The sequence below is a fragment of the Pongo abelii genome, chromosome 15, assembly GCF_028885655.2.
Source record: "Pongo abelii isolate AG06213 chromosome 15, NHGRI_mPonAbe1-v2.0_pri, whole genome shotgun sequence".
NCBI lineage: Eukaryota > Metazoa > Chordata > Mammalia > Primates > Hominidae > Pongo > Pongo abelii.
The window spans coordinates 107,465,660-107,478,731 of record NC_072000.2 but is presented as its reverse complement, the minus strand read 5'-3'; the positions used below and the strand labels follow the sequence as shown (position 1 = coordinate 107,478,731).

The window sequence follows — 13,072 nt, the reverse complement described above, 5'->3', positions numbered from 1 at the left end:
TCCTTAAAGGTTAATTTTGGAGGCCAGGCACGGTGGCTCACGCCTATAATCCCAGCACTTTGGGAGGCCGAGGTGGGAAGATTGCTTGAGCCTAGGAGTTCAAGACCAGCTTCAGCAACATAGTGAGACCCCCGTCTCTACAAAATTAAATTTAAAAAATTGGCTGGGCACGGTGGCTCACGCCTATAATCCCAGCACTTTGGGAGGCCTGTGAGTGGATCACAAGGGCAGGAGATCGAGACCATCCTGGCTAACACAGTGAAACCCCGTCTCTACTAAAAACACAAAAAATTAGCCGGGTGTGGTGGTGGGCGCCTATAGTCCCAGCTACTCAGGAGGCTGAGGCAGGAGAATGGGGTGAACCCAGGAGGCAGAGCTTGCAGTGAGCTAAGATTGCGCCACTGCACTGCAGCCTCGGCGACAAAGCCAGACTCTGTCTCAAAAAAAAAATTAGGGCCGGGCATGGTGGCTCACGCCTGTAATCCCAGCACTTTGGGAGGCTGAGGCGGGCGGATCATGAGGTCAGAAGATTGAGACCATCCTGGCCAACATGGTGAAACCCCATCTCTACTAAAAATACAAAAAATTAGCTGGGCATGGTGGTGGGCGCCTGTAGTCCCAGCTACTCAGGAGGCTGAGGCGGGAGAATTGCCTGAACCCGGGAGGTGGAGGTTGCAGTGAGCTGAGATTGCGCCACTGCACTCGAGCCTGGGTGACAGAGCGAGACTCTGTCTCAAAAAAAAAAAAAAAAAGGAGCCGGCTGTGTTGGTGTGCGCCTGTAGTTCAGCTACTTGGGAGGATTGGTTGAACCCAGGAGGTTGAATCTGCAGTGAGCTATGATTGCACCACTGCACTCCAGCGTGGGCTGGACAGTGTGAGTGAGACAGAGTGAGACTCTTGTCTCCAAAAAGTAATAATAATAATTTTGCAACTGTGTCTTAAATAGATGTTTGTTTTCTAACCCGAACTATTTGAAACCAAATTGTTGAAAAGTCTTTATTAATAGAACAGCTTTCCGATGTACCTTTAAAATGAAACTGATTCAAATATGTGGGAAATACTGTCTGACTAGCAGCGAATTGAGAAGTTACTGGAAATGCTCTATTTCCAGTTTTACCAGTTAATTAAGGTGTCAGGGATGGCATTTATATTATACTGTATCATAACAAGAAATATTTCTCAAAACATCAGACATTGACATGGTTTTATGTAACCAAAATGATAAGCCTGGATATATTTCCTTCTACAAATATTCAGTTATTTTTTTAAAAAGCAAGATTTGTGTTTATGAAGTTTTGATAATCCTTGTGACATAATATGTTAGGAGGATTTTTAAACAGAAACCAGCTGTCAGCAATATAGAGAAATTTAAGTTGAATTATATTGCTAATAGTTTATTTTAGTGAAGAAGAAAGGCTTCTCTGCCATTTACAATTACCAGATAATTTTTTTCCTGTTTTTTTTTTTTTTTTTGTAACAGCTTTATCGAGATTCAAGTCATGCATGGTTTACCTGTTTAAAGCATACAGTTCAGTGTCAGTGTATTTTAGTATATTCATCGAGTCGTGCAACCATCTCCGCCATCACCGCCAAAGGAACCCTGTACCCTTTAGCTATTATCCCCAACTCTACCCCCACCCCAGCCCTGAGCAACCACAAATCTACTTTCATTATATATCTGCCCGTTCTGGGTATTTTCTGTAAGTGGCATCATATAATATGGATCTTTCATGACTGACATCATGTTGTCAAGGTTCATCCCATGTTGTAGCATATATAGTGCATTATCCCTTTTTATGGCCAAATAATACTTGGTTGTGTGGACAGCCCTCATTTTGTTTATCCATTCATCAGTTGATGGACATCTGTTTACCTTTTGTTTATTTGGTGTTTTTGTTTGTTTGTTTTCAGATGGAGTCTTGCTCTGTCTCTCAAGCTGGAGTGCAGTGGCACGATCTTGGCTCACTGCAACCTCTGTCTCTTGGGTTCAAGCGATTCTCCTGCCTCAGCCTCCCAAATAGCTGGGATTACACCTGACTAATTCTTGTATTTTTGGTAGAGGCGGCTTTTGGCTGCCTGGTTGACCAGGCTGGTCTCAAACCTCTGACCTCAGGTGATCCACCTACCTGGGCCTCCCAAAGTACCTTTTGTTTATTTTTAATACCTATTCTCTGAACATTGATGTACAAGTTTTTGTGGGATATGTTTTCATGTCCCTCGAGTATATACCTCAGAGTGGAATTGCTGGGTCGTGCGAAGGCTCTGTGTTGAGCATCCTGAGGAACTGCCAGGTTGTTTTCTACAGCAGTCTGCATTCCCACCAGCAGCCCACAAGGGTTCCAGGTTCTCCACATCCTTGCCAACACTTGTTATTTTCTGTCCTAGTGGGTGTGAAGTCGTTTCTCATTGTGGTTTTGATTTGCTTTTCCCTAATAGCGAATGTTGTTGAACATCTTTTCATGTGTTAATTAGACATTTGTATATCTTTGGATAAATGTCTATTCAAGTTCTTTACTCATTTAAAAAATTGGGTTGTCGCCCGAGGTGGGCAGATCACAAGGTCAAGAGATCGAGACCATCCTGGCCAACATGGTGAAACCCCATCTCTACTAAAAAAAAAAAAAAAAAATTGGGTTGTCTTGGCCGGGCATAGTGGCTCATGCCTGTAATCCCAGCACTTTGGGAGGCCGAGGTGGGCGGATCACGAGGTCAGGAGATAGAGACCATCCTGGCTAACACGGTGAAACCCCATCTCTACTAAAAATACAAAAAATTAGCCGGCTGTGGTGGCGGGTGCCTGTAGTCCCAGCTGCCCGGGAGGCTGAGACAGGAGAATGGCGTGAACCCAGGAGGCGGAGCTTACAGTGAGCCGAGATCACGCCACTGCACTCTAGCCTGGGCAACAGAGCGAGACTCTGTCTCAAAAAAAAAAAAAAAAAAAATTGGGTTGTGTTTTTGTTGAATTTTGAGTTCTTTGTATATTCTAGATACAAGCCCCATATTGGACATATGATTTGCAAATATTTTCTCCCATTTTGTGGGTTGTCATTTCACTATCTTGATGGTAGCCTTTGAAGCACAGGTGTTCTTAATTTTGATGCAGTCTAATTTAACTTTTTTTTTTAAACTGCTGATTTATTACAAGTCCCAAGAGGGCTTTATTTTTTGTTTTCAACATCCTGTTCTTCAGCTTCCTTGTCTCTTTTTTCCCGGTATGCCAAAGAGCCGGGCGTCGGCATGGACCATGTGCAGACTAGCGAAGGCTTTGAAATTCTTCTCCTCAGTGATGAGTTGGGCTTTCTCCTTCTTACAGACGTTTGGGATGGGCGTGACCGGTCCTGTCAGCTGGGTGGCCAGTTTCAGTTCTTCAGCAGAACTGTCTCCCTTCCTGGTGGCCGAGGGCTTTCTGGGGAAGAGGATGAGTTTGGAGTGGTGCTCCTTCAGCCGCTGCACCTTGGTCTGCAGGGACTCGGTGGACTCGTACCGCCTCCTTGGATCCACAGAGATGCCAATGGTCCGGGCCACCTTCTTGTGAATGCCGGCCACCCTGAGCTCCTCCAGGCTGCAGCCATGGCTGGTGCGCCCCTTGGTATGATTTCGCACTGTGCGGCACCACACGATGGGCCGGATGGGTCCGACACGGTGTGCAGGGCAATGTGGGGCACTTTGGCTTGCCCGGCCTTGCATCTGCGGATCTTCCGGCCCGGCTGGTTGAACCACGTGGCCATGAGCCAGCTGCCGGTCCTTGTGGAAGTGGGGCTTCCATGCCATTCTGGCTGGGCGCCGTGGCTGCCTAGAGCCCTTCTGTGCAGGAAAACAAATTTAACTTTTTGTTGTTGTTGTTGTTTCTGGTGTCATATCTAAGAATCCATTGGCAGCACAAGGTCACAAAGTTTCATACCTGTGTTTTCTTTTATACCTGTGTTTTCTTCTAAGAGTTTTTTAGTTTTAGCATTTACGTTTGGTTCTTTGATCAATTTTGAATTAATTTTTGCTATGATACGAAGTAGAGGGGTTACATTCATTCTTTTGCATGCAGATATCCAGTTGTTCCAACAATGTTTGTCGAACAGACTGTTCTTTCCCCCGTTGAATGGTCTTGGAATCCTTGTCAAAATCAGTTGACCATAAATGTGTGAGTTTCTTTCTGGACTCTCGGTTGTATTCCATTAATATATATGTCTGTTCTTATGCCAGTACCACACTGTCTTGATTACTGTTGCTTTGTAGTAAGTTTTCAAGTCAGGAAGTATGAGTCCTCCAACTTTGTTCTTTTTCAAGATTGTTTTGACAGTTCTTTCTAAGTTCTTTGAGTTTCCATATGCATTTTAGGAACAGCTTGTCAGTTTCTAATAGTAAGCCAGCTGGGATTCTTATGAGGATTTCTTTGAATCCGTAGGTCAATTTAGGGAGTATTGCCATCTTAACAGTATTAAAGTCTCCTGTCCCACGATCATAAGATGCCTTTCCACTTATTTAGAACTTTTAAAATTCAAAAAAAGGATGGCTGTGGTGGCTCACGCCTGTAATCCCAGCACTTTGGGAGGCCGAGGTGGGCAGATCACCTGAGGTCAGGAGTTCAAGACCAGTGTGGCCAACATGGTGAAACCCTGTCTCTACAAAAATACAAAAATTAGCCAGGTATGTTGGCAGCCGCCTGTAATCCCACCTACTCGGGAGGTTGAGGTGGGAGAATCGCTTGAACCTGGGAGGCGGAGGTTGCAGTGAGTCGAGATCATGCCACTGCACTCCAGCATGGGCGACAGAGTGAGACTCCGTCTCATATAAATAAATAAATTAAATTTAATTTAAAAAAAGTTTCATAGTTTTCGGAGTGAGAGTTGTTTAGTTTTCTTTTTAATTGGGGTAAAAATATATAAAATTTGCTGCTTTAACTTTTTTTTTTTTTTGAGATGGAGTCTTGCTCTGTTGCCCAGGCTAGAGTGCAGTGGCACAATCTTGGCTCACTGCAACCTCTGCCTCCCGGGTTCAAGCGATTCTCCTGCCTCAGCCTCCCTAGTAGCTGGGATTACAGGCACCTGCCACCACGCCTGGTTAATGTTTGTATTTTTCGTACAGACGGGGTTTCACCATGTTGGCCAGGCTGGTCTCGAACGCTTGACCTCAGGTGATCCACCCACCTTGGCCTCCCAAAGTGTTGGGATTACAGGCGTGAGCCACTGCTCCTGGCCACTTTATCTATTTTTAAATGTTCAGTTCAGTGGCATTAATTACATTCACAGTGCAGGGGTAAGAGTTGCACTTACTTTCTTAAATTTATTCCTGAGGTAAATTGATTTTTATATATTGATCTTATATCCTGCAAAATTGCTGAACTTTTTAATTAGTTTTAATAGTTTTTTTAGTGAATTCATTAGAATTTTTACATAAAAATCATATAAATTTTATATATAAAATTATCTCTGAGTAGATAGTTTTGCTTCTTCCTTTTCAACTTGGATACTTTTTATTTCTTCTTGTTGTCTACTTGCCTTGCCTAGAACCTTCAGTACAGTATAGAGTAGAAATAGCACTAGGGGCATTCTTGTCTTTCTTCTGATCTTAGGGAGAAAGCATGTAGCCTTCACCATTAAGTATGGCGTTAGCTGTAGGTTTTCATAAATGCCCCTTTTCAGGTTGAGGAAGTTTCCTTCTATGTCTAGTTTGTTAAGTTTTTGCTGTGAAAGGGTGTTGGATTTGTTGTGATTTTTCTGCATCCATTGAGATAGTTGTGTGGCTCGTTTTCTTCTGTTGATATGGTGTATTGCATTAATTGGTTTTTGTTTGTTGAACCAACCTTACATTCCTGGGATGAATCCCACTTGATCATGGTATATAATTCTTCTCTGTGTTGGTGAATTTAGTTTGCTAGTATTGTATTTTGTTAAAGATTTTGGCATCTGTATTCATAAGGGAAATTGATTCTAGTTGTCTTTCCTTGTATGTTTTTTTTTTTTTTTTTTTTTTTTTTTGGTTTGGTATCAAGGTAATACTGGCCTTATAGAATGATTTAGGAAGTGTTCTCCTTTTTCTGGAAGAGTTTGTGAAGAATTGGTAATAACTCTTATTTAAATGTTTGGTAGATAGCACCTGTGAAGCTGTCCAGGCCTGGATAGCTTTCTTTGTGTTTTTTTGATTACTAGTTCAATCTTTGTGCCTGTTGTAGATCTATTAACATTTTCTCTTTCTTCAAGAGTCAATTTTGGTAGTTTGTGTCTTTTTATAAATTCGTCCATTTCACCTAGATTATCTAATTTGTTGGCATGCAGTTGTTTATAGTTTTTCTTAATAATCTTCTTTATTTCTGTTAATGTCAGTAGTGTCCCTTCTTTTATTTCCATCCTAGAAATTTGAGTTGCTGCTGTTTTTTTTCTTGGTCAATCTCAAAAAAGGGTTAAAATTGTACATTTTATGTTACGTATATTTTACCATAATAAAAGGTAATTGTAGCCTGTAATCCCAGTACTTTGGGAGGCTGAGGTGGGCGAATCGCTTGAGTCCAGGAGTTCGAGACCAGCCTGGGCAACATAGTGAGACCCCCCGTCTCTACAAAAAGTAGAAAAATTAGCTGGGCATGGTGGTGCTCATCTGTAGTCTCAGCTACTCCGGAGGCTGAGGTGGGAGGATTGCTTGAACCCAGGAGGTGGAGTTTGCAGTAAGCCGAGCGCATGCTGCTGCACTCCAGCCTGGGAACAGGGTGATACTGTGTCTCAAAAAATAAAAAGTAATTGTAAGTAAGAGTAACTGAGATCCATCCACGTGATTGGGTATAGCTGCAGCTTAGTTCCTTGTGGTTATTGTGTAGTGTCCACTGTATTCACAACCCTCTCTTTATCCACTCCTGATGGACATCTGGGTTGCCCGCTTTTGGGCTATTAAGGAGTGCTGTGACCAGAAGTTGTTTTGGTTTTTTTTTTTTTGAGACAGAGTCTCACTCTGTTGTCCAGGCTGGAGTGCAGTAGTGTGATCTCAGCTCACTGCAAGCTCCGCCTCCTCCCAGGTTCACACTGTTCTCCTGCCTCAGCCTCCCGAGTAGCTGGGACTACAGGCACGTGCCACCATGCCCAGCTAATTTTTGTATTTTTAGTAGAGACGGGGTTTCGCTGTGTTGGCCAGGATGGTCTTGATCTCTCGACCTCGTGATCCACCCACCTCGGCCTCCCAAAGTGCTGGGATTACAGCCATGAGCCACCACACCCAGCCAGTTTTTAAAATTCTTTTTTTTTTTTTTTTGAGATGGAGTCTTGCTCTGTTGCCCAGGCTGGAGTGCAGTGGCGTGATCTCGGCTCACTGCAAGCTCCGTCTCCCGGGTTCACACCATTCTCCTGCCTTAGCCTCCCAAGTAGCTGGGACTACAGGCACCCACCACCACGCCCAGCTAATTTTTTGTATTTTTAATAGAGACGCGTTTCACTGTGTTAGCCAGGATGGTCTCTATCTCCTGACTTCGTGATCCACCTGCCTCGGCCTCCCAAAGTGCTGGGATTACAGGCGTGAGCCACCACGCCTGGCCTAAAATTCTTTAAAAACTCTTCTCCAGATATCTCTTGAGCCACCTCCCTTAGCTTTGGGCTTTACAAACGTCCTTGGAGGGCAGTTGTAGGTCAGCTGAGCCGTGGTTTTCTGTGATTTGGGATTGCCCCTCATACCATGTATTGAAAGTATCAGAATACCAATCACAAAAGGTACATTTGGCAAGTACTATTTTTATTTTAATTTTTTTTAATTATGAAAATAAGCCTGAGCAACATAGCAAGACCCCGATTCTACAAATCATACAAAAATTAGCTGGGCATGGTGGTGTACACCTGTAGTCCCCGGCTGCTCGGGAGGCTGAGATGGGAGGATTGCTTGAGCCTGGGGAGGTCGAAGCTGCAGTCAGCTGTGATTGTGCCACTGGACTGCAGCCTGGGTGACACAGTGAGACCCTGTTTAAGAGAAAAAAGAAAAAGAAAAGTGTGCTTGTTATAAAATCACGCAGTACAAGAAGTAGGTATGCCGTGAAAAGTGAAGTCCCCTTCCCTCGAGTTTATTAGAATTGTCTTCCTTGTTTTTTTATTTTAAAGCATGTCCTAGTCTTTTTCCATTAAAATTGAATGTTAATTTGAAAGATTGTTTTAAACATTGAAAGCCGATTTTGATTAGTCTAAGAGTCTGAGATGGCCAGACGTGGTGGCTCACGCCTATAAGAGGTGGGCAGATTGCCTGAGTCCAGCCTGGGCAGCATAGCGAAACCCTGTCTCTACAAAAAAAAAAAAAAAAAAAAAAAAAACCACAAAAATTAGCTGGACGTGGTGGTGTGGGCCTGTGTCCTAGCTTCTCAGGAGGCTGAGGCAGGAGAATTGCTTGAGCTTGGGAGGTCGAGGCTGCAGTAAACCATGATTGTGCCACCGTACTGCAGCCTGGGCAACAGAGCCAGACATTATCTCAGTAAATAAATAAAATAAAAAGTCAAGACTTTTAATGAGAAATTAATGTTGAAATATGGTTATTGCATGTATCAAGAGAACTGTGATTTTTGTTTGGCTATTTTTTATTGTCTGTATTGATATACATACTATAGAATCATATGTGCATTCCCAGAATAAAACATGCTTAGCTATGGCATTTTATTCTCTAACTGCACAGTTGAGCCTATCGTATTCATTTTTTTAAATTATTTTTTTAAATCTGTATTTCCAAATGAGGAGTAGTCTGTAGATAGTCTGTGGTTTTAACTTTTGTATGTTATCTTTGGAATATTTTGGTGTCAGAATTACTGTAGCTTTAGGAAAAATTAAGAAGCTTTCAGTCTTGTGTTTAAGAATATTTTAGGCCGGGTGTGGTGGCTCACGCCTATAATCCCAGCACTTTGGGAGGCTGAGGCAGGTGGATCACGAGGTCGGAAGATTGAGACCATCCTGGCTAACATGGTGAAACCTTGTCTCTACTAAAAATACAAAAAAAAAATTAGCCGGGCGTGGTGGCGGGTGCCTGTAGTCCCAGCTACTCGGGAGGCTGAGGCAGGAGAATGGTGTGAACTCGGGAGGCGGAGCTTGCAGTGAGCTGAGATCCCGCCACTGCAGTCCAGCCTGGGCGACAGAGCGAGATTCCCTCTCAAAAAAAAAAAGAAATATATTTTATTTTATTTTTAATTTTTGAGACAGAAGTACAGTGGCATGATCACGGCTCACTGCAGCCTTGACCTCCTGGGCTCAGGTGATCCTCCCACCTCAGCATCCCCAGTAGCTGGGACTACAGGTGTGTGCCACCACACTTGGCTAATTTTTGTATTTTTGTACAGATGAGGTTTCGCCATGTTGCCCAGGTTGGTTTCGAACTCCTGAGCTCAAGCGATCCTCCTGCCTTGGCCTTCCAAAGTGGTGGTGTATTACAAGTGTGAGCCACTGTGCCTGGCCTTATTTATTTTTATTTTTATTTTTATTTTTTGAGACAGAGTCTCGCTCTGTCACCCAGGCTGGAATGCAGTGGCGTGATCTCTGCTCACTGCAAGCTCCACCTCCCGGGTTCATGCCATTCTCCTGCCTCAGCCTCCTGAGCAGCTGGGACTACAGGCACCCGCCACCACATCCAGCTAATTTTTTGTATTTTTAGAAGAGATGGGGTTTCACCATGTTAGCCAGAATGGTCTCGATCTCCTGACCTCGTGATCCGCCTGCCTTGGCCTCCCAAAGTGCTGGGATTACAGGTGTGAGCCACTGCGCCTGGCTGCCTGGCCTTGTTTTTAATATTTTGTAGAGTTGATGTCTTACTGTGTTGCCCAGGCTGCTCTCCAATTCCTGGGCTCAAGTGATCCTGCTGCCTGTCAGGCCTCCCAAAGTGCTGGAATTATAGGTGTAAACCACCACACCTGACCCCTGAAAAATATTTTAGAGAGTGAAATTTTAAGGTATGCATTTATAGAACCACTTGAGCTGGGCGCGGTGGCTCATGCCTGTAATCCCAGCACTTTGGGAGGCCGAGGCAGGCGGATCACCTGAGATTAGGAGTTCGAGACCAGCCTGATCAACATGGAGAAACCCCATCTCTACTAAAAATACAAAATTAGCCGGGCGTGGTGGTGCATGCCTGTAATCCCAGCTACTCGGGAGGCTGAGGCAGGAGAATTGCTTGAACCTGGGTGGTGGAAGTTGTGGTGAGCTGAGGTTGTGCCATCGCACTCCAGCCTGGGCAACAAAAGCGAAACTCCGTCTCAAAAAAAAAAAAAGTATAGAATTAATTGCTAGTTGCCCCTGTTGAATGGTGGTATTTTTGAATACTGCTAGATCGATCTCCTCAGTTGATCAGATTTTATAGTTTTTCTCCAATAGCATTTTAATAATAATTGGTTTGTAATATAAATAAAACTTCGTTTAATATTAAGGAAAGAAACTTTAAAAATCCAGGCTATTCTGAATTAGTATCCATTTCATAGTCCCCTCTACATCCCTTTTCTTTTTTTTTTTTTTTTTTGAGATGGAGTCTCACTCTGTCGCCCAGGCTGGAGTGCAGTGGCACAATCTCAGCTCACTGCAACCTCTGCTTCCCGGGTTCAGGAGATTCTCTTGCCTCAGCCTCCTGAGTAGCTGGGATTATAGGTGTGTATCATCACGCCTGGCTAATTTCAGTAGAGATGGGGTTTCCCCATATTGGCCAGGTTGGTCTCGAACTCCCGACCTCAGGTGATGTGATCCACCTGCCTCGGCCTCCCAAAGTGTTGGGATTACAGGCATGAGCCACCACGCCCAGCCTCTACATCCCTTTTCTTAACAGTTTATTTTTTTCCCGGCTATGGTAATTCCTGTTGTTGACTGTATTGCAAGTTTAATGATGCTTAAAATACTGCATTTATAATTTGAGAGAAATATTCTCAGTAAAATGAACTTTGAATGTTTTCATTTTTACTATTTTTTAAATGTGTATTTTTAAAATGAGATAAGGTCTCACTAGTTGAGCCCAGGTTTGTCTCAAACTCCTGGCCTCAAGTGATCCTCTCACCTTGGCCTCCCAAAATGCTGGGAATAGGCATGAGCCATCATGCCTGGCCTTAAATGTTTTTAAAAATAAAGTTTGGTATGGAGAATTTGAAATGTTTCTTGTTTGTCCTAAAGCGTTCTCCAGTACCACATTTGAAAGGAAGACTTAGATAAACATTTTAACAGTAAGAGAGTCGCCACCTTAGACTTTTTGAAAGTCCAGTCAGTCCAAAGGGCCTGTATCAATCAGATGCGGGAGATGGAGACAGATATGTTGTACTGAATACTGAAGCTTTCGCCATGGTAGCTTTGTAGAATCCGTACAGAAGTTTTACCAGCTCATAAAACTGCTTTATGACCCAGAAGGAATGCCAGCAATAAAACAAACGTACTCATGGCAAATACACCAGGCGTGGGGCTGATTCTTCTGCCGCGATGCACTTCCAGTGAGGAAACTGCTGTGTGGTTTGGGGCAGGAGCTTGTAGTGATTTGGATTCAATCTTCCTGTTTTGAGTATTTGTAAAAGGAAACTAATTTTTCAAAAACTTCTAGCTGGTATCCCATGTCACTCAGTCATCCTCTATTTAAATATTATTGAAAATAGTGATGAGCCCATGTATGAAAATGTCATTCTTCCTTTTTTGGAGTCTCTTGAGTTTTTTATATGGTGGTATTCTTATTTGTGTAATGAGTATTAATAAAAGTGATAGTAATTGGTAATATTTCCTATTCAAATTTCAAAGTTGGAAATTTCAAATACCTTTAGAAGTAGAGCAGCTGGGCATGGTGGCTCACATCTGTAATCCCAGCAATTTGGGAGGCCGAGGCGGGCGGATCACGAGGTCAGGAGTTAGAGACCATCCTGGCTAACACAGTGAAACCCCGTCTCTACTAAAAATACAAAAAAATTAGCTGGGCGTGGTGGCGGATGCCTGTAGTCCCAGCTACTTGGGAGGCTGAGGCAGGAGAATGGCGTGAACCCGGGAGGCGGAGTTTGCAGTGAGCCAAGATGGCGCCACTGCACTCCAGCCTGGGCAACAGAGTGAGACTCTGTCTCAAAACAAAACAAAACAAAAAAACAAAAACAAAACAAACAAAAAAGAAGTAGAGCATATAGAATAATGAACCCCCAGTTTCAACAGTTATCAACTCGGTCAGTTGTATTTCATTTTTATTCCCTTTCCCCAAAAAGGATTATTTTAGGAAAATCCCAGAAATCTGTCATCTCATTTGTAAATATTTCAGTATGTGTCTCAAGAAGATGAGAGTTTTCTTTAAAAACATAGCCATAATAATATGATATTAAAAAAATAACAGTAATTTCTCAATATCATAAAATAGTCATTGTTTAAATTTCCTTTTTTTAAAAACAAAAAAAAAGTGGATTTGTGGCCGGGCACGGTGGATTATGCCTGTAATCCTAGCACTTTGGGAGGCTGCGGCAGGTGGATCATCAGGAGTTCGAGACTAGCCTGGGTAACATGATGAAACTACTAAAATATAAAAATTAGCCAGGCGTGGTGCTGCATGCCTGTAATCCCAGCTACTCAGGAGGCTGGGGCAGGAGAATCGCTTGAACCCGGGAGGCGGAGGTCGCAGTGAGCCAAGATCACACCACTGCACTCCAAACTGAGCAACAGAGCGAGACTCCATCTCAAAAAAAAAAAAAAAAAAGTTGGTTTGTTTTACAGGCATTTGGATTGTACATCTCCTTAATCTCTTCTAATCTGTAGGCTCTTTCTTTCTCCTTTTTTTTTTTTTTTTTGTTTGCAGTTTATTTGTGGAAGAATTGGCATTTGTCCTGTCCTGTTCAAAAGTTTTAACTGGTTTCTAGTGTTTTCCTAGCTGGACAAATTTGGCATTTGACAGATCATTCCTATACTATTGGCCCAGTGTATTTTGTGGGAAATAAACTATTTGGGGGTTAAATTGGTGTAAGAAAAATAGGCATTTCTGATTTCATTTCAGATGTTGCAGTGGTAACGTATATTCCAGTCAGGAGCTGGAGAGGCCTGAGGCCCAAGTGTGCACCCACGTGGGGGTGCAGAGAGGTCGAGAAGTGCATTATCACCTCCCTTCTCCTTGGTCCTCGTGGGTGAGCATGAGAGTCTGTATC

General features: G+C 43.2%; 1 protein-coding gene and 1 pseudogene across 4 annotated transcripts in view; one reads left to right on the top strand and one right to left on the bottom strand.

Annotated features, from left to right (window-relative positions):
* Positions 1-13,072, top strand: part of CDC42BPB (CDC42 binding protein kinase beta) — a 130,225-nt gene that overhangs the window by 12,734 nt on the left and 104,419 nt on the right. The window lies entirely within an intron of this gene.
* Positions 3,159-3,771, bottom strand: LOC103892432 (large ribosomal subunit protein eL13-like; annotated as a pseudogene).